Raw genomic sequence first — 20,567 nt, 5'->3', positions numbered from 1 at the left:
TAGGAATATAGAGAGGAGAGGAGAGTTACAGTATCTACTAGGAATATAGAGAGGAGAGTTACAGTATCTACTAGGAATATAGAGAGGAGAGTTACAGTATCTACTAGGAATATAGAGAGGAGAGTTACAGTATCTACTAGGAATATAGAGAGGAGAGTTACAGTATCTACTAGGAATATAGAGAGGAGAGTTACAGTATCTACTAGGTATATAGAGAGGAGAGTTACAGTATCTACTAGGAATATAGAGAGGAGAGTTACAGTATCTACTAGGAATTATTATTTTTTATTTTATTTTTTTATTTAACCTTTATTTAACCAGGTAGGCAAATTGAGAACACGTTCTCATTTACAATTGCGACCTGGCCAAGATAAAGCAAAGCAGTTCGACACATACAACAACACATAGTTACACATGGAGTAAAACAACATATAGTCAATAATACAGTGGAAAAAAAATAAAAAAATAAAAAAATAAATAAAAAAAATAAAATAAATAAGTCTATATACAATGTGAGCAAGTGAGGTGAGATAAGGGAGGTGAAGGCAAACAAATATATGTATAAATAAATAAAAATATAAAAGGCCATGGAGGCGAAGTGAGTACAACACAGCACGTAAAATAAAAACTAAAAAAACAATGGAATGGTTGGTTTGCAGTGGAAGAAAGTGCAAAGTAGAGACAGAAATAAAGGGGTGCAAAGGAGCAAAATAAATTAATAAATAAATACAGTAGGTAAAGAGGTAGTTGTTTGGGCTAAATTGTAGATGGGTTATATACAGGTGCAGTAATCTATGAGCTGCTCTGACAGCTGGTGCTTAAAGCTAGTGAGGGAGATAGGTGTTTCCAGTTTCAGAGATTTTTGTAGTTCGTTCCAGTCATTGGCAGCAGAGAACTGGAAGGAGAGGCGTCCAAAGGAAGAATTGGTTTTGGGGGTGACTAGAGAGATATACCTGCTGGAGCGCGTGCTACAGGTAGGTGCTGCTATGGTGACCAGCGAGCTGAGATAAGGGGGGACTTTACCTAGCAGGGTCTTGTAGATGACCTGGAACCAGTGGGTTTGGCGACGAGTATGAAGCGAGGGCCAGCCAACGAGAGTGTACAGGTCGCAGTGGTGGGTAGTATATGGGGCTTTGGTGACAAAACGGATGGCACTGTGATAGACTGCATCCAATTTATTGAGTAGGGTTTTGGAGGCTATTTTGTAAATGACATCACCGAAGTCGAGGATTGGTAGGATGGTCAGTTTTACAAGGGTATGTTTGGCAGCATGAGTAAAGGATGCTTTGTTGCGGAATAGGAAGCCAATTCTAGATTTGACTTTGGATTGGAGATGTTTGATGTGAGTCTGGAAGGAGAGTTTACAGTCTAACCAGACACCTAGGTATTTGTAGGTGTCCACATATTCTAAGTCAGAGCCGTCCAAAGTAGTGATGTTGGACAGGCGGGCAGGAGCAGGCAGCGATCGGTTGAAGAGCATGCATTTGGTTTTACTTGTATTTAAGAGCAGTTGGAGGCCACGGAAGGAGAGTTGTATGGCATTGAAGCTCGCCTGGAGGGTTGTTAACACAGTGTCAAAAGAAGGGCCAGAAGTATACAGAATAGTGTCGTCTGCGTAGAGGTGGATCAGAGAATCACCAGCAGCAAGAGCGACATCATTGATGTAAACAGAGAAGAGAGTCGGTCCAAGAATTGAACCCTGTGGCACCCCCATAGAGACTGCCAGAGGCCCGGACAACAGACCCTCCGATTTGACACACTGAACTCGATCAGAGAAGTAGTTGGTGAACCAGGCGAGGCAATCATTAGAGAAACCAAGGCTGTCGAGTCTGCCAATGAGGATGTGGTGATTGACAGAGTCAAAGGCCTTGGCCAGGTCAATGAATACGGCTGCACAGTATTGTTTCCTATCGATGGCGGTTACGATATCGTTTATGACCTTGAGCGTGGCTGAGGTGCACCCATGACCAGCTCTGAAACCAGATTGCATTGCGGAGAAGGTGTGGTGGGATTCGAAATGGTCGGTAATCTGTTTGTTGACTTGGCTTTCGAAGACCTTAGAAAGGCAGGGTAGGATAGATATAGGTCTGTAGCAGTTAGGGTCAAGGGTGTCCCCCCCTTTGAAGAGGGGGATAACCGCAGCTGCTTTCCAATCTTTGGGGATCTCAGACGACACGAAAGAGAGGTTGAAGAGGCTAGTAATAGGGGTGGCAACAATTTCAGCAGATAGTTTTAGAAAGAAAGGGTCCAGATTATCTAGCCCGGCTGATTTGTAAGGGTCCAGATTTTGCAGCTCATTTAGAACATCAGCTGACTGTATTTGGGAGAAAGAGAAATGGGGAAGGCTTGGGCGAGTAGCAGAGGGGAGGGCAGTGCTGTTGTCCGGGGTGGGGGTAGCCAGGTGGAAAGCATGGCCAGCCGTAGAAAAATGCTTATTGAAATTCTCAATTATAGTGGATTTGTCGGTGGTGACAGTGTTTCCTATCTTCAGAGCGGTTGGAAGCTGGGAGGAGGTGTTCTTATTCTCCATGGACTTTACGGTGTCCCAGAACTTTTTTGAATTAGTGTTGCAGGAAGCAAATTTCTGCTTGAAATAGCTAGCCTTGGCTGTTCTAACTGCCTGTGTATATTGGTTTCTGGCTTCCCTGAAAAGTTGCATATCACGGGGGCTGTTCGATGCTAATGCAGAACGCCATAGGATGTTTTTCTGTTGGTTAAGGGCAGTCAGGTCAGGAGAGAACCAAGGGCTATATCTGTTCCTGGTTCTAAATTTCTTGAATGGGGCATGCTTATTCAAGATGGTGAGGAAGGCATTTTTAAAAAATGACCAGGCATCCTCTACTGACGGGATGAGATCAATATCCTTCCAGGATACCCCGGCCAGGTCGATTAGAAAGGCCTGCTCGCTGAAGTGTTTCAGGGAGCGTTTGACAGTGATGAGTGGAGGTCGTTTGACCGCTGACCCATTACGGATGCAGGCAATGAGGCAGTGATCGCTGAGATCTTGGTTGAAAACAGCAGAGGTGTATTTGGAGGGCAAGTTTGTTAGGATGATATCTATGAGGGTACCCGTGTTTACGGAATTGGGGTGGTACCTGGTAGGTTCATTTATAATTTGTGTGAGATTGAGGGCATCAAGCTTAGATTGTAGGGTGGCTGGGGTGTTGAGCATGTTCAAATTTAGGTCGCCTAGCAGCACGAGCTCTGAAGATAGATGGGGGGCAATCAGTTCACATATAGTGTCCAGAGCACAGCTGGGGGCAGAGGGTGGTCTATAGCAGGCGGCAACGGTGAGAGACTTGTTTTTAGAGAGGTGGATTTTTAAAAGTAGAAGTTCAAATTGTTTGGGAACAGACCTGGATAGTATTACAGAACTCTGCAGGCAGTCTTTGCAGTAGATTGCAACACCGCCCCCTTTGGCCGTTCTATCTTGTCTGAAAATCTTGTAATTGGGGATGAAAATGTCTGAATTTTTGGTGGTCTTTCTAAGCCAGGATTCAGACACGGCTAAAACATCCGGGTTGGCAGAGTGTGCTAAAGCAGTGAACAAAACAAACTTAGGGAGGAGGCTTCTAATGTTAACATGCATGAAGCCAAGGCTATTACGGTTACAGAAGTCATCAAAAGAGAGCGCCTGGGGAATAGGAGTGGAGCCAGGTACTGCAGGGCCTGGATTCACCTCTACATCACCAGAGGAACAGAGGAGGATTAGGATAAGGGTACGGCTAAAAGCTATGAGAATTGGTCGCCTAGAGCTACTAGAGCAGAGAGTAAAAGGAGGTTTCTGGGGGCGATAAAATAGTTTAAAGGAATAATGTACAGACAAAGGTATGGTAGGATGTGAATACAGTGGAGGTAAACCTAGGTATTGAGTGATGATGAGAGAGATATTGTCTCTAGAAACATCATTGAAACCAGGTGATGTCATCGCATATGTGGGTGGTGGAACTGAGAGGTTGGATATGGTATAGAGAGCAGGGCTAGAGTCTCTACAGTGAAATAAGCCAATAAACACTAACCAGAACAGCAATGGACAAGGCATATTTACATTAAGGAGAGGCATGCTAATCGAGTGATCAATAAGGGTCCAGTGAGTAGAGGTTGGTTGGGGTCGTGGCGATCCAGACAGCTGGCCGGGTATATGGCTATCGGTAGCAGCATAGGATGGAGGTCTGTTTGTAGATACCTCGTGCGTTTCCGTCGGTAGGTTAGTGGGGTTCCGTGTAGTGGGGTTCCGTGTGGTAGAGGGGAAGAGAGGAGAGTTACAGTATCTACTAGTAATATAGAGAGGAGAGGAGAGTTACAGTATCTACTAGGAATATAGAGAGGAGAGGAGAGTTACAGTATCTACTAGGAATATAGAGAGGAGAGGAGAGTTACAGTATCTACTAGGAATATAGAGAGGAGAGTTACAGTATCTACTAGGAATATAGAGAGGAGAGTTACAGCATCTACTAGGAATATAGAGAGGAGAGGAGAGTTACAGTATCTACTAGGAATATAGAGAGGAGAGTTACAGTATCTACTAGGAATATAGAGAGGAGAGTTACAGCATCTACTAGGAATATAGAGAGGAGAGTTACAGTATCTACTAGGTATATAGAGAGGAGAGTTACAGTATCTACTAGGAATATAGAGAGGAGAGTTACAGTATCTACTAGGAATATAGAGAGGAGAGTTACAGTATCTACAAGGAATATAGAGAGGAGAGTTACAGTATCTACTAGGAATATAGAGAGGAGAGTTACAGTATCTACAAGGAATATAGAGAGGAGAGTTACAGTATCTACTAGGAATATAGAGAGGAGAGTTACAGTATCTACTAGGAATATAGAGAGGAGAGTTACAGTATCTACTAGGAATATAGAGAGGAGAGTTACAGTATCTACTAGGAATATAGAGAGGAGAGTTACAGTATCTACTAGGAATATAGAGAGGAGAGTTACAGTATCTACTAGGAATATAGAGAGGAGAGTTACAGTATCTACTAGGAATATAGAGAGGAGAGTTACAGTATCTACTAGGAATATAGAGAGGAGAGTTACAGTATCTACTAGGAATATAGAGAGGAGAGTTACAGTATCTACTAGGAATATAGAGAGGAGAGTTACAGTATCTACTAGGAATATAGAGAGGAGAGTTACAGTATCTACTAGGAATATAGAGAGGAGAGTTACAGTATCTACTAGGAATATAGAGAGGAGAGTTACAGTATCTACAAGGAATATAGAGAGGAGAGTTACAGTATCTACTAGGAATATAGAGAGGAGAGTTACAGTATCTACTAGGAATATAGAGAGGAGAGGAGAGTTACAGTATCTACTAGGAATATAGAGAGGAGAGTTACAGTATCTACTAGGAATATAGAGAGGAGAGTTACAGTATCTACTAGGAATATAGAGAGGAGAGTTACAGTATCTACTAGGAATATAGAGAGGAGAGTTACAGTATCTACTAGGAATATAGAGAGGAGAGTTACAGTATCTACTAGGAATATAGAGAGGAGAGTTACAGTATCTACTAGGAATATAGAGAGGAGAGTTACAGTATCTACTAGGAATATAGAGAGGAGAGTTACAGTATCTACTAGGAATATAGAGAGGAGAGTTACAGTATCTACTAGGAATATAGAGAGGAGAGTTACAGTATCTACTAGGAATATAGAGAGGAGAGTTACAGTATCTACTAGGAATATAGAGAGGAGAGGAGAGTTACAGTATCTACTAGGAATATAGAGAGGAGAGTTACAGTATCTACTAGGAATATAGAGAGGAGAGTTACAGTATCTACTAGGAATATAGAGAGGAGAGTTACAGTATCTACTAGGAATATAGAGAGGAGAGTTACAGTATCTACTAGGAATATAGAGAGGAGAGTTACAGTATCTACTAGGAATATAGAGAGGAGAGTTACAGTATCTACTAGGAATATAGAGAGGAGAGTTACAGTATCTACTAGGAATATAGAGAGGAGAGTTACAGTATCTACTAGGAATATAGAGAGGAGAGTTACAGTATCTACTAGGAATATAGAGAGGAGAGTTACAGTATCTACTAGGAATATAGAGAGGAGAGTTACAGTATCTACTAGGAATATAGAGAGGAGAGTTACAGTATCTACTAGGAATATAGAGAGGAGAGTTACAGTATCTACTAGGAATATAGAGAGGAGAGTTACAGTATCTACTAGGAATATAGAGAGGAGAGTTACAGTATCTACTAGGAATATAGAGAGGAGAGTTACAGTATCTACTAGGAATATAGAGAGGAGAGTTACAGTATCTACTAGGAATATAGAGAGGAGAGTTACAGTATCTACTAGGAATATAGAGAGGAGAGTTACAGTATCTACAAGGAATATAGAGAGGAGAGTTACAGTATCTACTAGGAATATAGAGAGGAGAGTTACAGTATCTACTAGGAATATAGAGAGGAGAGGAGAGTTACAGTATCTACTAGGAATATAGAGAGGAGAGTTACAGTATCTACTAGGAATATAGAGAGGAGAGTTACAGTATCTACTAGGAATATAGAGAGGAGAGTTACAGTATCTACTAGGAATATAGAGAGGAGAGTTACAGTATCTACTAGGAATATAGAGAGGAGAGTTACAGTATCTACTAGGAATATAGAGGAGAGTTACAGTATCTACTAGGAATATAGAGAGGAGAGTTACAGTATCTACTAGGAATATAGAGAGGAGAGTTACAGTATCTACTAGGAATATAGAGAGGAGAGTTACAGTATCTACTAGGAATATAGAGAGGAGAGTTACAGTATCTACAAGGAATATAGAGAGGAGAGTTACAGTATCTACTAGGAATATAGAGAGGAGAGTTACAGTATCTACTAGGAATATAGAGAGGAGAGTTACAGTATCTACTAGGAATATAGAGAGGAGAGTTACAGTATCTACTAGGAATATAGAGAGGAGAGTTACAGTATCTACTAGGAATATAGAGAGGAGAGTTACAGTATCTACTAGGAATATAGAGAGGAGAGTTACAGTATCTACAAGGAATATAGAGAGGAGAGTTACAGTATCTACTAGGAATATAGAGAGGAGAGTTACAGTATCTACAAGGAATATAGAGAGGAGAGTTACAGTATCTACTAGGAATATAGAGAGGAGAGTTACAGTATCTACTAGGAATATAGAGAGGAGAGTTACAGTATCTACTAGGAATATATAGAGGAGAGTTACAGTATCTACTAGGAATATGGAGAGGAGAGGAGAGTTATAGTATCTACTAGGAATATAGAGAGGAGAGTTACAGTATCTACTAGGAATATAGAGAGGAGAGTTACAGTATCTACTAGGAATATAGAGAGGAGAGTTACAGTATCTACAAGGAATATAGAGAGGAGAGTTACAGTATCTACTAGGAATATAGAGAGGAGAGTTACAGTATCTACAAGGAATATAGAGAGGAGAGTTACAGTATCTACTAGGAATATAGAGAGGAGAGTTACAGTATCTACTAGGAATATAGAGAGGAGAGTTACAGTATCTACTAGGAATATATAGAGGAGAGTTACAGTATCTACTAGGAATATAGAGAGGAGAGTTACAGTATCTACTAGGAATATAGAGAGGAGAGTTACAGTATCTACTAGGAATATAGAGAGGAGAGTTACAGTATCTACTAGGAATATAGAGAGGAGAGTTACAGTATCTACTAGGAATATAGAGAGGAGAGTTACAGTATCTACAAGGAATATAGAGAGGAGAGTTACAGTATCTACTAGGAATATAGAGAGGAGAGTTACAGTATCTACTAGGAATATAGAGAGGAGAGTTACAGTATCTACTAGGAATATAGAGAGGAGAGGAGAGTTACAGTATCTACTAGGAATATAGAGAGGAGAGTTACAGTATCTACTAGGAATATAGAGAGGAGAGTTACAGTATCTACTAGGAATATAGAGAGGAGAGTTACAGTATCTACTAGGAATATAGAGAGGAGAGTTACAGTATCTACTAGGAATATAGAGAGGAGAGTTACAGTATCTACTAGGAATATAGAGAGGAGAGTTACAGTATCTACTAGGAATATAGAGAGGAGAGTTACAGTATCTACTAGGAATATAGAGAGGAGAGTTACAGTATCTACTAGGAATATAGAGAGGAGAGTTACAGTATCTACTAGGAATATAGAGAGGAGAGTTACAGTATCTACTAGGAATATAGAGAGGAGAGTTACAGTATCTACAAGGAATATAGAGAGGAGAGTTACAGTATCTACTAGGAATATAGAGAGGAGAGTTACAGTATCTACTAGGAATATAGAGAGGAGAGTTACAGTATCTACTAGGAATATAGAGAGGAGAGTTACAGTATCTACTAGGAATATAGAGAGGAGAGTTACAGTATCTACTAGGAATATAGAGAGGAGAGTTACAGTATCTACTAGGAATATAGAGAGGAGAGTTACAGTATCTACAAGGAATATAGAGAGGAGAGTTACAGTATCTACTAGGAATATAGAGAGGAGAGTTACAGTATCTACTAGGAATATAGAGAGGAGAGTTACAGTATCTACTAGGAATATAGAGAGGAGAGGAGAGTTACAGTATCTACTAGGAATATAGAGAGGAGAGTTACAGTATCTACTAGGAATATAGAGAGGAGAGTTACAGTATCTACTAGGAATATAGAGAGGAGAGTTACAGTATCTACTAGGAATATAGAGAGGAGAGTTACAGTATCTACTAGGAATATAGAGAGGAGAGTTACAGTATCTACTAGGAATATAGAGAGGAGAGTTACAGTATCTACTAGGAATATAGAGAGGAGAGTTACAGTATCTACTAGGAATATAGAGAGGAGAGTTACAGTATCTACTAGGAATATAGAGAGGAGAGTTACAGTATCTACTAGGAATATAGAGAGGAGAGTTACAGTATCTACTAGGAATATAGAGAGGAGAGTTACAGTATCTACTAGGAATATAGAGAGGAGAGTTACAGTATCTACTAGGAATATAGAGAGGAGAGTTACAGTATCTACTAGGAATATAGAGAGGAGAGTTACAGTATCTACTAGGAATATAGAGAGGAGAGTTACAGTATCTACTAGGAATATAGAGAGGAGAGTTACAGTATCTACTAGGAATATAGAGAGGAGAGTTACAGTATCTACTAGGAATATAGAGAGGAGAGTTACAGTATCTACTAGGAATATAGAGAGGAGAGTTACAGTATCTACAAGGAATATAGAGAGGAGAGTTACAGTATCTACTAGGAATATAGAGAGGAGAGTTACAGTATCTACTAGGAATATAGAGAGGAGAGGAGAGTTACAGTATCTACTAGGAATATAGAGAGGAGAGTTACAGTATCTACTAGGAATATAGAGAGGAGAGTTACAGTATCTACTAGGAATATAGAGAGGAGAGTTACAGTATCTACTAGGAATATAGAGAGGAGAGTTACAGTATCTACTAGGAATATAGAGAGGAGAGTTACAGTATCTACTAGGAATATAGAGGAGAGTTACAGTATCTACTAGGAATATAGAGAGGAGAGTTACAGTATCTACTAGGAATATAGAGAGGAGAGTTACAGTATCTACTAGGAATATAGAGAGGAGAGTTACAGTATCTACTAGGAATATAGAGAGGAGAGTTACAGTATCTACAAGGAATATAGAGAGGAGAGTTACAGTATCTACTAGGAATATAGAGAGGAGAGTTACAGTATCTACTAGGAATATAGAGAGGAGAGTTACAGTATCTACTAGGAATATAGAGAGGAGAGTTACAGTATCTACTAGGAATATAGAGAGGAGAGTTACAGTATCTACTAGGAATATAGAGAGGAGAGTTACAGTATCTACTAGGAATATAGAGAGGAGAGTTACAGTATCTACAAGGAATATAGAGAGGAGAGTTACAGTATCTACTAGGAATATAGAGAGGAGAGTTACAGTATCTACAAGGAATATAGAGAGGAGAGTTACAGTATCTACTAGGAATATAGAGAGGAGAGTTACAGTATCTACTAGGAATATAGAGAGGAGAGTTACAGTATCTACTAGGAATATATAGAGGAGAGTTACAGTATCTACTAGGAATATGGAGAGGAGAGGAGAGTTATAGTATCTACTAGGAATATAGAGAGGAGAGTTACAGTATCTACTAGGAATATAGAGAGGAGAGTTACAGTATCTACTAGGAATATAGAGAGGAGAGTTACAGTATCTACAAGGAATATAGAGAGGAGAGTTACAGTATCTACTAGGAATATAGAGAGGAGAGTTACAGTATCTACAAGGAATATAGAGAGGAGAGTTACAGTATCTACTAGGAATATAGAGAGGAGAGTTACAGTATCTACTAGGAATATAGAGAGGAGAGTTACAGTATCTACTAGGAATATATAGAGGAGAGTTACAGTATCTACTAGGAATATAGAGAGGAGAGTTACAGTATCTACTAGGAATATAGAGAGGAGAGTTACAGTATCTACTAGGAATATAGAGAGGAGAGTTACAGTATCTACTAGGAATATAGAGAGGAGAGTTACAGTATCTACTAGGAATATAGAGAGGAGAGTTACAGTATCTACAAGGAATATAGAGAGGAGAGTTACAGTATCTACTAGGAATATAGAGAGGAGAGTTACAGTATCTACTAGGAATATAGAGAGGAGAGTTACAGTATCTACTAGGAATATAGAGAGGAGAGGAGAGTTACAGTATCTACTAGGAATATAGAGAGGAGAGTTACAGTATCTACTAGGAATATAGAGAGGAGAGTTACAGTATCTACTAGGAATATAGAGAGGAGAGTTACAGTATCTACTAGGAATATAGAGAGGAGAGTTACAGTATCTACTAGGAATATAGAGAGGAGAGTTACAGTATCTACTAGGAATATAGAGAGGAGAGTTACAGTATCTACTAGGAATATAGAGAGGAGAGTTACAGTATCTACTAGGAATATAGAGAGGAGAGTTACAGTATCTACTAGGAATATAGAGAGGAGAGTTACAGTATCTACTAGGAATATAGAGAGGAGAGTTACAGTATCTACTAGGAATATAGAGAGGAGAGTTACAGTATCTACTAGGAATATAGAGAGGAGAGTTACAGTATCTACTAGGAATATAGAGAGGAGAGTTACAGTATCTACTAGGAATATAGAGAGGAGAGTTACAGTATCTACTAGGAATATAGAGAGGAGAGTTACAGTATCTACTAGGAATATAGAGAGGAGAGTTACAGTATCTACTAGGAATATAGAGAGGAGAGTTACAGTATCTACTAGGAATATAGAGAGGAGAGTTACAGTATCTACTAGGAATATAGAGAGGAGAGTTACAGTATCTACAAGGAATATAGAGAGGAGAGTTACAGTATCTACTAGGAATATAGAGAGGAGAGTTACAGTATCTACTAGGAATATAGAGAGGAGAGGAGAGTTACAGTATCTACTAGGAATATAGAGAGGAGAGTTACAGTATCTACTAGGAATATAGAGAGGAGAGTTACAGTATCTACTAGGAATATAGAGAGGAGAGTTACAGTATCTACTAGGAATATAGAGAGGAGAGTTACAGTATCTACTAGGAATATAGAGAGGAGAGTTACAGTATCTACTAGGAATATAGAGGAGAGTTACAGTATCTACTAGGAATATAGAGAGGAGAGTTACAGTATCTACTAGGAATATAGAGAGGAGAGTTACAGTATCTACTAGGAATATAGAGAGGAGAGTTACAGTATCTACTAGGAATATAGAGAGGAGAGTTACAGTATCTACAAGGAATATAGAGAGGAGAGTTACAGTATCTACTAGGAATATAGAGAGGAGAGTTACAGTATCTACTAGGAATATAGAGAGGAGAGTTACAGTATCTACTAGGAATATAGAGAGGAGAGTTACAGTATCTACTAGGAATATAGAGAGGAGAGTTACAGTATCTACTAGGAATATAGAGAGGAGAGTTACAGTATCTACTAGGAATATAGAGAGGAGAGTTACAGTATCTACAAGGAATATAGAGAGGAGAGTTACAGTATCTACTAGGAATATAGAGAGGAGAGTTACAGTATCTACAAGGAATATAGAGAGGAGAGTTACAGTATCTACTAGGAATATAGAGAGGAGAGTTACAGTATCTACTAGGAATATAGAGAGGAGAGTTACAGTATCTACTAGGAATATATAGAGGAGAGTTACAGTATCTACTAGGAATATGGAGAGGAGAGGAGAGTTATAGTATCTACTAGGAATATAGAGAGGAGAGTTACAGTATCTACTAGGAATATAGAGAGGAGAGTTACAGTATCTACTAGGAATATAGAGAGGAGAGTTACAGTATCTACTAGGAATATAGAGAGGAGAGTTACAGTATCTACTAGGAATATAGAGAGGAGAGTTACAGTATCTACTAGGAATATAGAGAGGAGAGTTACAGTATCTACTAGGAATATAGAGAGGAGAGTTACAGTATCTACTAGGTATATAGAGAGCAGAGTTACAGTATCTACTAGGAATATAGAGAGGAGAGTTACAGTATCTACTAGGAATATAGAGAGGAGAGGAGAGTTACAGTATCTACTAGGAATATAGAGAGGAGAGTTACAGTATCTACTAGGAATATAGAGAGGAGAGTTACAGTATCTACTAGGAATATAGAGAGGAGAGTTACAGTATCTACTAGGAATATAGAGAGGAGAGTTACAGTATCTACTAGGGATATAGAGAGGAGAGTTACAGTATCTACTAGGAATATAGAGAGGAGAGTTACAGTATCTACTAGGAATATAGAGAGGAGAGTTACAGTTTCTACTAGGAATATAGAGAGGAGAGTTACAGTATCTACTAGGAATATAGAGAGGAGAGTTACAGTATCTACTAGTAATATAGAGAGGAGAGGAGAGTTACAGTATCTACTAGTAATATAGAGAGGAGAGTTACAGTATCTACTAGGAATATAGAGAGGAGAGTTACAGTATCTACTAGGAATATAGAGAGGAGAGTTACAGTATCTACTAGGAATATAGAGAGGAGAGTTACAGTATCTACTAGGAATATAGAGAGGAGAGTTACAGTATCTACTAGGAATATAGAGAGGAGAGTTACAGTATCTACTAGGAATATAGAGAGGAGAGTTACAGTATCTACAAGGAATATAGAGAGGAGAGTTACAGTATCTACTAGGAATATAGAGAGGAGAGTTACAGTATCTACAAGGAATATAGAGAGGAGAGTTACAGTATCTACTAGGAATATAGAGAGGAGAGTTACAGTATCTACTAGGAATATAGAGAGGAGAGTTACAGTATCTACTAGGAATATATAGAGGAGAGTTACAGTATCTACTAGGAATATGGAGAGGAGAGGAGAGTTATAGTATCTACTAGGAATATAGAGAGGAGAGTTACAGTATCTACTAGGAATATAGAGAGGAGAGTTACAGTATCTACTAGGAATATAGAGAGGAGAGTTACAGTATCTACAAGGAATATAGAGAGGAGAGTTACAGTATCTACTAGGAATATAGAGAGGAGAGTTACAGTATCTACAAGGAATATAGAGAGGAGAGTTACAGTATCTACTAGGAATATAGAGAGGAGAGTTACAGTATCTACTAGGAATATAGAGAGGAGAGTTACAGTATCTACTAGGAATATATAGAGGAGAGTTACAGTATCTACTAGGAATATAGAGAGGAGAGTTACAGTATCTACTAGGAATATAGAGAGGAGAGTTACAGTATCTACTAGGAATATAGAGAGGAGAGTTACAGTATCTACTAGGAATATAGAGAGGAGAGTTACAGTATCTACTAGGAATATAGAGAGGAGAGTTACAGTATCTACAAGGAATATAGAGAGGAGAGTTACAGTATCTACTAGGAATATAGAGAGGAGAGTTACAGTATCTACTAGGAATATAGAGAGGAGAGTTACAGTATCTACTAGGAATATAGAGAGGAGAGGAGAGTTACAGTATCTACTAGGAATATAGAGAGGAGAGTTACAGTATCTACTAGGAATATAGAGAGGAGAGTTACAGTATCTACTAGGAATATAGAGAGGAGAGTTACAGTATCTACTAGGAATATAGAGAGGAGAGTTACAGTATCTACTAGGAATATAGAGAGGAGAGTTACAGTATCTACTAGGAATATAGAGAGGAGAGTTACAGTATCTACTAGGAATATAGAGAGGAGAGTTACAGTATCTACTAGGAATATAGAGAGGAGAGTTACAGTATCTACTAGGAATATAGAGAGGAGAGTTACAGTATCTACTAGGAATATAGAGAGGAGAGTTACAGTATCTACTAGGAATATAGAGAGGAGAGTTACAGTATCTACTAGGAATATAGAGAGGAGAGTTACAGTATCTACTAGGAATATAGAGAGGAGAGTTACAGTATCTACTAGGAATATAGAGAGGAGAGTTACAGTATCTACTAGGAATATAGAGAGGAGAGTTACAGTATCTACTAGGAATATAGAGAGGAGAGTTACAGTATCTACTAGGAATATAGAGAGGAGAGTTACAGTATCTACTAGGAATATAGAGAGGAGAGTTACAGTATCTACTAGGAATATAGAGAGGAGAGTTACAGTATCTACAAGGAATATAGAGAGGAGAGTTACAGTATCTACTAGGAATATAGAGAGGAGAGTTACAGTATCTACTAGGAATATAGAGAGGAGAGGAGAGTTACAGTATCTACTAGGAATATAGAGAGGAGAGTTACAGTATCTACTAGGAATATAGAGAGGAGAGTTACAGTATCTACTAGGAATATAGAGAGGAGAGTTACAGTATCTACTAGGAATATAGAGAGGAGAGTTACAGTATCTACTAGGAATATAGAGAGGAGAGTTACAGTATCTACTAGGAATATAGAGGAGAGTTACAGTATCTACTAGGAATATAGAGAGGAGAGTTACAGTATCTACTAGGAATATAGAGAGGAGAGTTACAGTATCTACTAGGAATATAGAGAGGAGAGTTACAGTATCTACTAGGAATATAGAGAGGAGAGTTACAGTATCTACAAGGAATATAGAGAGGAGAGTTACAGTATCTACTAGGAATATAGAGAGGAGAGTTACAGTATCTACTAGGAATATAGAGAGGAGAGTTACAGTATCTACTAGGAATATAGAGAGGAGAGTTACAGTATCTACTAGGAATATAGAGAGGAGAGTTACAGTATCTACTAGGAATATAGAGAGGAGAGTTACAGTATCTACTAGGAATATAGAGAGGAGAGTTACAGTATCTACAAGGAATATAGAGAGGAGAGTTACAGTATCTACTAGGAATATAGAGAGGAGAGTTACAGTATCTACAAGGAATATAGAGAGGAGAGTTACAGTATCTACTAGGAATATAGAGAGGAGAGTTACAGTATCTACTAGGAATATAGAGAGGAGAGTTACAGTATCTACTAGGAATATATAGAGGAGAGTTACAGTATCTACTAGGAATATGGAGAGGAGAGGAGAGTTATAGTATCTACTAGGAATATAGAGAGGAGAGTTACAGTATCTACTAGGAATATAGAGAGGAGAGTTACAGTATCTACTAGGAATATAGAGAGGAGAGTTACAGTATCTACTAGGAATATAGAGAGGAGAGTTACAGTATCTACTAGGAATATAGAGAGGAGAGTTACAGTATCTACTAGGAATATAGAGAGGAGAGTTACAGTATCTACTAGGAATATAGAGAGGAGAGTTACAGTATCTACTAGGTATATAGAGAGCAGAGTTACAGTATCTACTAGGAATATAGAGAGGAGAGTTACAGTATCTACTAGGAATATAGAGAGGAGAGGAGAGTTACAGTATCTACTAGGAATATAGAGAGGAGAGTTACAGTATCTACTAGGAATATAGAGAGGAGAGTTACAGTATCTACTAGGAATATAGAGAGGAGAGTTACAGTATCTACTAGGAATATAGAGAGGAGAGTTACAGTATCTACTAGGGATATAGAGAGGAGAGTTACAGTATCTACTAGGAATATAGAGAGGAGAGTTACAGTATCTACTAGGAATATAGAGAGGAGAGTTACAGTTTCTACTAGGAATATAGAGAGGAGAGTTACAGTATCTACTAGGAATATAGAGAGGAGAGTTACAGTATCTACTAGTAATATAGAGAGGAGAGGAGAGTTACAGTATCTACTAGTAATATAGAGAGGAGAGTTACAGTATCTACTAGGAATATAGAGAGGAGAGTTACAGTATCTACTGGTAATATAGAGAGGAGAGGAGAGTTACAGTATCTACTAGGAATATAGAGAGGAGAGTTACAGTATCTACTAGGAATATAGAGAGGAGAGTTACAGTATCTACTAGGAATATAGAGAGGAGAGGAGAGTTACAGTATCTACTAGGTATATAGAGAGGAGAGGAGAGTTACAGTATCTACTAGGTATATAGGGAGGAGAGTTACAGTACCTACTAGGAATATAGAGAGGAGAGTTACGGTATCTACTAGGTATATAGAGAGGAGAGTTACAGTATCTACTAGGTATATAGAGAGGAGAGTTACAGTATCTACTAGGAATATAGAGAGGAGAGTTACAGTATCTACTAGGAATATAGAGAGGAGAGTTACGGTATCTACTAGGAATATAGAGAGGAGAGTTACAGTATCTACTAAGAATATAGAGAGGAGAGGAGAGTTACAGTATCTACTAGGAATATAGAGAGGAGAGTTACAGTATCTACTAGGGATATAGAGAGGAGAGTTACAGTATCTACTGGTAATATAGAGAGGAGAGGAGAGTTACAGTATCTACTAGGAATATAGAGAGGAGAGTTACAGTATCTACTAGGAATATAGAGAGGAGAGTTACAGTATCTACTAGGAATATAGAGAGGAGAGTTACAGTATCTACTAGGAATATAGAGAGGAGAGTTACAGTATCTACTAGGAATATAGAGAGGAGAGTTACAGTATCTACAAGGAATATAGAGAGGAGAGTTACAGTATCTACTAGGAATATAGAGAGGAGAGTTACAGTATCTACTAGGAATATAGAGAGGAGAGGAGAGTTACAGTATCTACTAGGAATATAGAGAGGAGAGTTACAGTATCTACTAGGAATATAGAGAGGAGAGTTACAGTATCTACTAGGAATATAGAGAGGAGAGTTACAGTATCTACTAGGAATATAGAGAGGAGAGTTACAGTATCTACTAGGAATATAGAGAGGAGAGTTACAGTATCTACTAGGAATATAGAGAGGAGAGTTACAGTATCTACTAGGAATATAGAGAGGAGAGTTACAGTATCTACTAGGAATATAGAGAGGAGAGTTACAGTATCTACTAGGAATATAGAGAGGAGAGTTACAGTATCTACTAGGAATATAGAGAGGAGAGTTACAGTATCTACTAGGAATATAGAGAGGAGAGTTACAGTATCTACTAGGAATATAGAGAGGAGAGTTACAGTATCTACTAGGAATATAGAGAGGAGAGTTACAGTATCTACTAGGAATATAGAGAGGAGAGTTACAGTATCTACTAGGAATATAGAGAGGAGAGTTACAGTATCTACTAGGAATATAGAGAGGAGAGTTACAGTATCTACTAGGAATATAGAGAGGAGAGTTACAGTATCTACTAGGAATATAGAGAGGAGAGTTACAGTATCTACTAGGAATATAGAGAGGAGAGTTACAGTATCTACTAGGAATATAGAGAGGAGAGTTACAGTATCTACTAGGAATATAGAGAGGAGAGTTACAGTATCTACTAGGAATATAGAGAGGAGAGTTACAGTATCTACTAGGAATATAGAGAGGAGAGTTACAGTATCTACTAGGAATATAGAGAGGAGAGTTACAGTATCTACTAGGAATATAGAGAGGAGAGTTACAGTATCTACTAGGAATATAGAGGAGAGTTACAGTATCTACTAGGAATATAGAGAGGAGAGTTACAGTATCTACTAGGAATATAGAGAGGAGAGTTACAGTATCTACTAGGAATATAGAGAGGAGAGTTACAGTATCTACTAGGAATATAGAGAGGAGAGTTACAGTATCTACAAGGAATATAGAGAGGAGAGTTACAGTATCTACTAGGAATATAGAGAGGAGAGTTACAGTATCTACTAGGAATATAGAGAGGAGAGTTACAGTATCTACTAGGAATATAGAGAGGAGAGTTACAGTATCTACTAGGAATATAGAGAGGAGAGTTACAGTATCTACTAGGAATATAGAGAGGAGAGTTACAGTATCTACTAGGAATATAGAGAGGAGAGTTACAGTATCTACAAGGAATATAGAGAGGAGAGTTACAGTATCTACTAGGAATATAGAGAGGAGAGTTACAGTATCTACAAGGAATATAGAGAGGAGAGTTACAGTATCTACTAGGAATATAGAGAGGAGAGTTACAGTATATACTAGGAATATAGAGAGGAGAGTTACAGTATCTACTAGGAATATATAGAGGAGAGTTACAGTATCTACTAGGAATATGGAGAGGAGAGGAGAGTTATAGTATCTACTAGGAATATAGAGAGGAGAGTTACAGTATCTACTAGGAATATAGAGAGGAGAGTTACAGTATCTACTAGGAATATAGAGAGGAGAGTTACAGTATCTACTAGGAATATAGAGAGGAGAGTTACAGTATCTACTAGGAATATAGAGAGGAGAGTTACAGTATCTACTAGGAATATAGAGAGGAGAGTTACAGTATCTACTAGGAATATAGAGAGGAGAGTTACAGTATCTACTAGGTATATAGAGAGCAGAGTTACAGTATCTACTAGGAATATAGAGAGGAGAGTTACAGTATCTACTAGGAATATAGAGAGGAGAGGAGAGTTACAGTATCTACTAGGAATATAGAGAGGAGAGTTACAGTATCTACTAGGAATATAGAGAGGAGAGTTACAGTATCTACTAGGAATATAGAGAGGAGAGTTACAGTATCTACTAGGAATATAGAGAGGAGAGTTACAGTATCTACTAGGGATATAGAGAGGAGAGTTACAGTATCTACTAGGAATATAGAGAGGAGAGTTACAGTATCTACTAGGAATATAGAGAGGAGAGTTACAGTTTCTACTAGGAATATAGAGAGGAGAGTTACAGTATCTACTAGGAATATAGAGAGGAGAGTTACAGTATCTACTAGTAATATAGAGAGGAGAGGAGAGTTAGAGTATATACTAGTAATATAGAGAGGAGAGTTACAGTATCTACTAGGAATATAGAGAGGAGAGTTACAGTATCTACTGGTAATATAGAGAGGAGAGGAGAGTTACAGTATCTACTAGGAATATAGAGAGGAGAGTTACAGTATCTACTAGGAATATAGAGAGGAGAGTTACAGTATCTACTAGGAATATAGAGAGGAGAGGAGAGTTACAGTATCTACTAGGTATATAGAGAGGAGAGGAGAGTTACAGTATCTACTAGGTATATAGGGAGGAGAGTTACAGTACCTACTAGGAATATAGAGAGGAGAGTTACGGTATCTACTAGGTATATAGAGAGGAGAGTTACAGTATCTACTAGGTATATAGAGAGGAGAGTTACAGTATCTACTAGGAATATAGAGAGGAGAGTTACAGTATCTACTAGGAATATAGAGAGGAGAGTTACGGTATCTACTAGGAATATAGAGAGGAGAGTTACAGTATCTACTAAGAATATAGAGAGGAGAGGAGAGTTACAGTATCTACTAGGAATATAGAGAGGAGAGTTACAGTATCTACTAGGGATATAGAGAGGAGAGTTACAGTATCTACTAGGAATATAGAGAGGAGAGGAGAGTTACAGTATCTACTAGGAATATAGAGAGGAGAGTTACAGTATCTACTAGGGATATAGAGAGGAGAGTTACAGTATCTACTAGGAATATAGAGAGGAGAGTTACAGTATCTACTAGGGATATAGAGAGGAGAGTTACAGTATCTACTAGGGATATAGAGAGGAGAGTTACAGTATCTACTAGGGATATAGAGAGGAGAGTTACAGTATCTACTAGGAATATAGAGAGGAGAGTTACAGTATCTACTAGGAATATAGAGAGGAGAGTTACAGTATCTACTAGGAATATAGAGAGGAGAGTTACAGTATCTACTAGGAATATAGAGAGGAGAGTTACAGTATCTACTAGGAATATAGAGAGGAGAGTTACAGTATCTACTAGGAATATAGAGAGGAGAGTTACAGTATCTACTAGGAATATAGAGAGGAGAGTTACAGTATCTACTAGGAATATAGAGAGGAGAGTTACAGTATCTACTAGGAATATAGAGAGGAGAGTTACAGTATCTACTAGGAATATAGAGAGGAGAGTTACAGTATCTACTAGGAATATAGAGAGGAGAGTTACGGTATCTACTAGGAATATAGAGAGGAGAGTTACAGTATCTACTAGGAATATAGAGAGGAGAGGAGAGTTACAGTATCTACTAGGAATATAGAGAGGAGAGGAGAGTTACAGTATCTACTAGGGATATAGAGAGGAGAGTTACAGTATCTACTAGGGATATAGAGAGGAGAGTTACAGTATCTACTAGGAATATAGAGAGGAGAGTTACAGTATCTACTAG

The 20,567-nt window shown here is 38.3% G+C and overlaps 1 protein-coding gene across 1 annotated transcript in view; it reads left to right on the top strand.

Moving 5' to 3' along the window:
• Window positions 1-20,567, top strand: part of LOC139549576 (protein CASP-like) — a 265,164-nt gene that overhangs the window by 122,826 nt on the left and 121,771 nt on the right.

This window comes from Salvelinus alpinus, chromosome 22 (assembly GCF_045679555.1).
Source record: "Salvelinus alpinus chromosome 22, SLU_Salpinus.1, whole genome shotgun sequence".
Lineage (NCBI taxonomy): Eukaryota > Metazoa > Chordata > Actinopteri > Salmoniformes > Salmonidae > Salvelinus > Salvelinus alpinus.
Note: the sequence above shows the minus strand (reverse complement) of the source record. Positions and strands in the feature narration are given on the sequence as shown.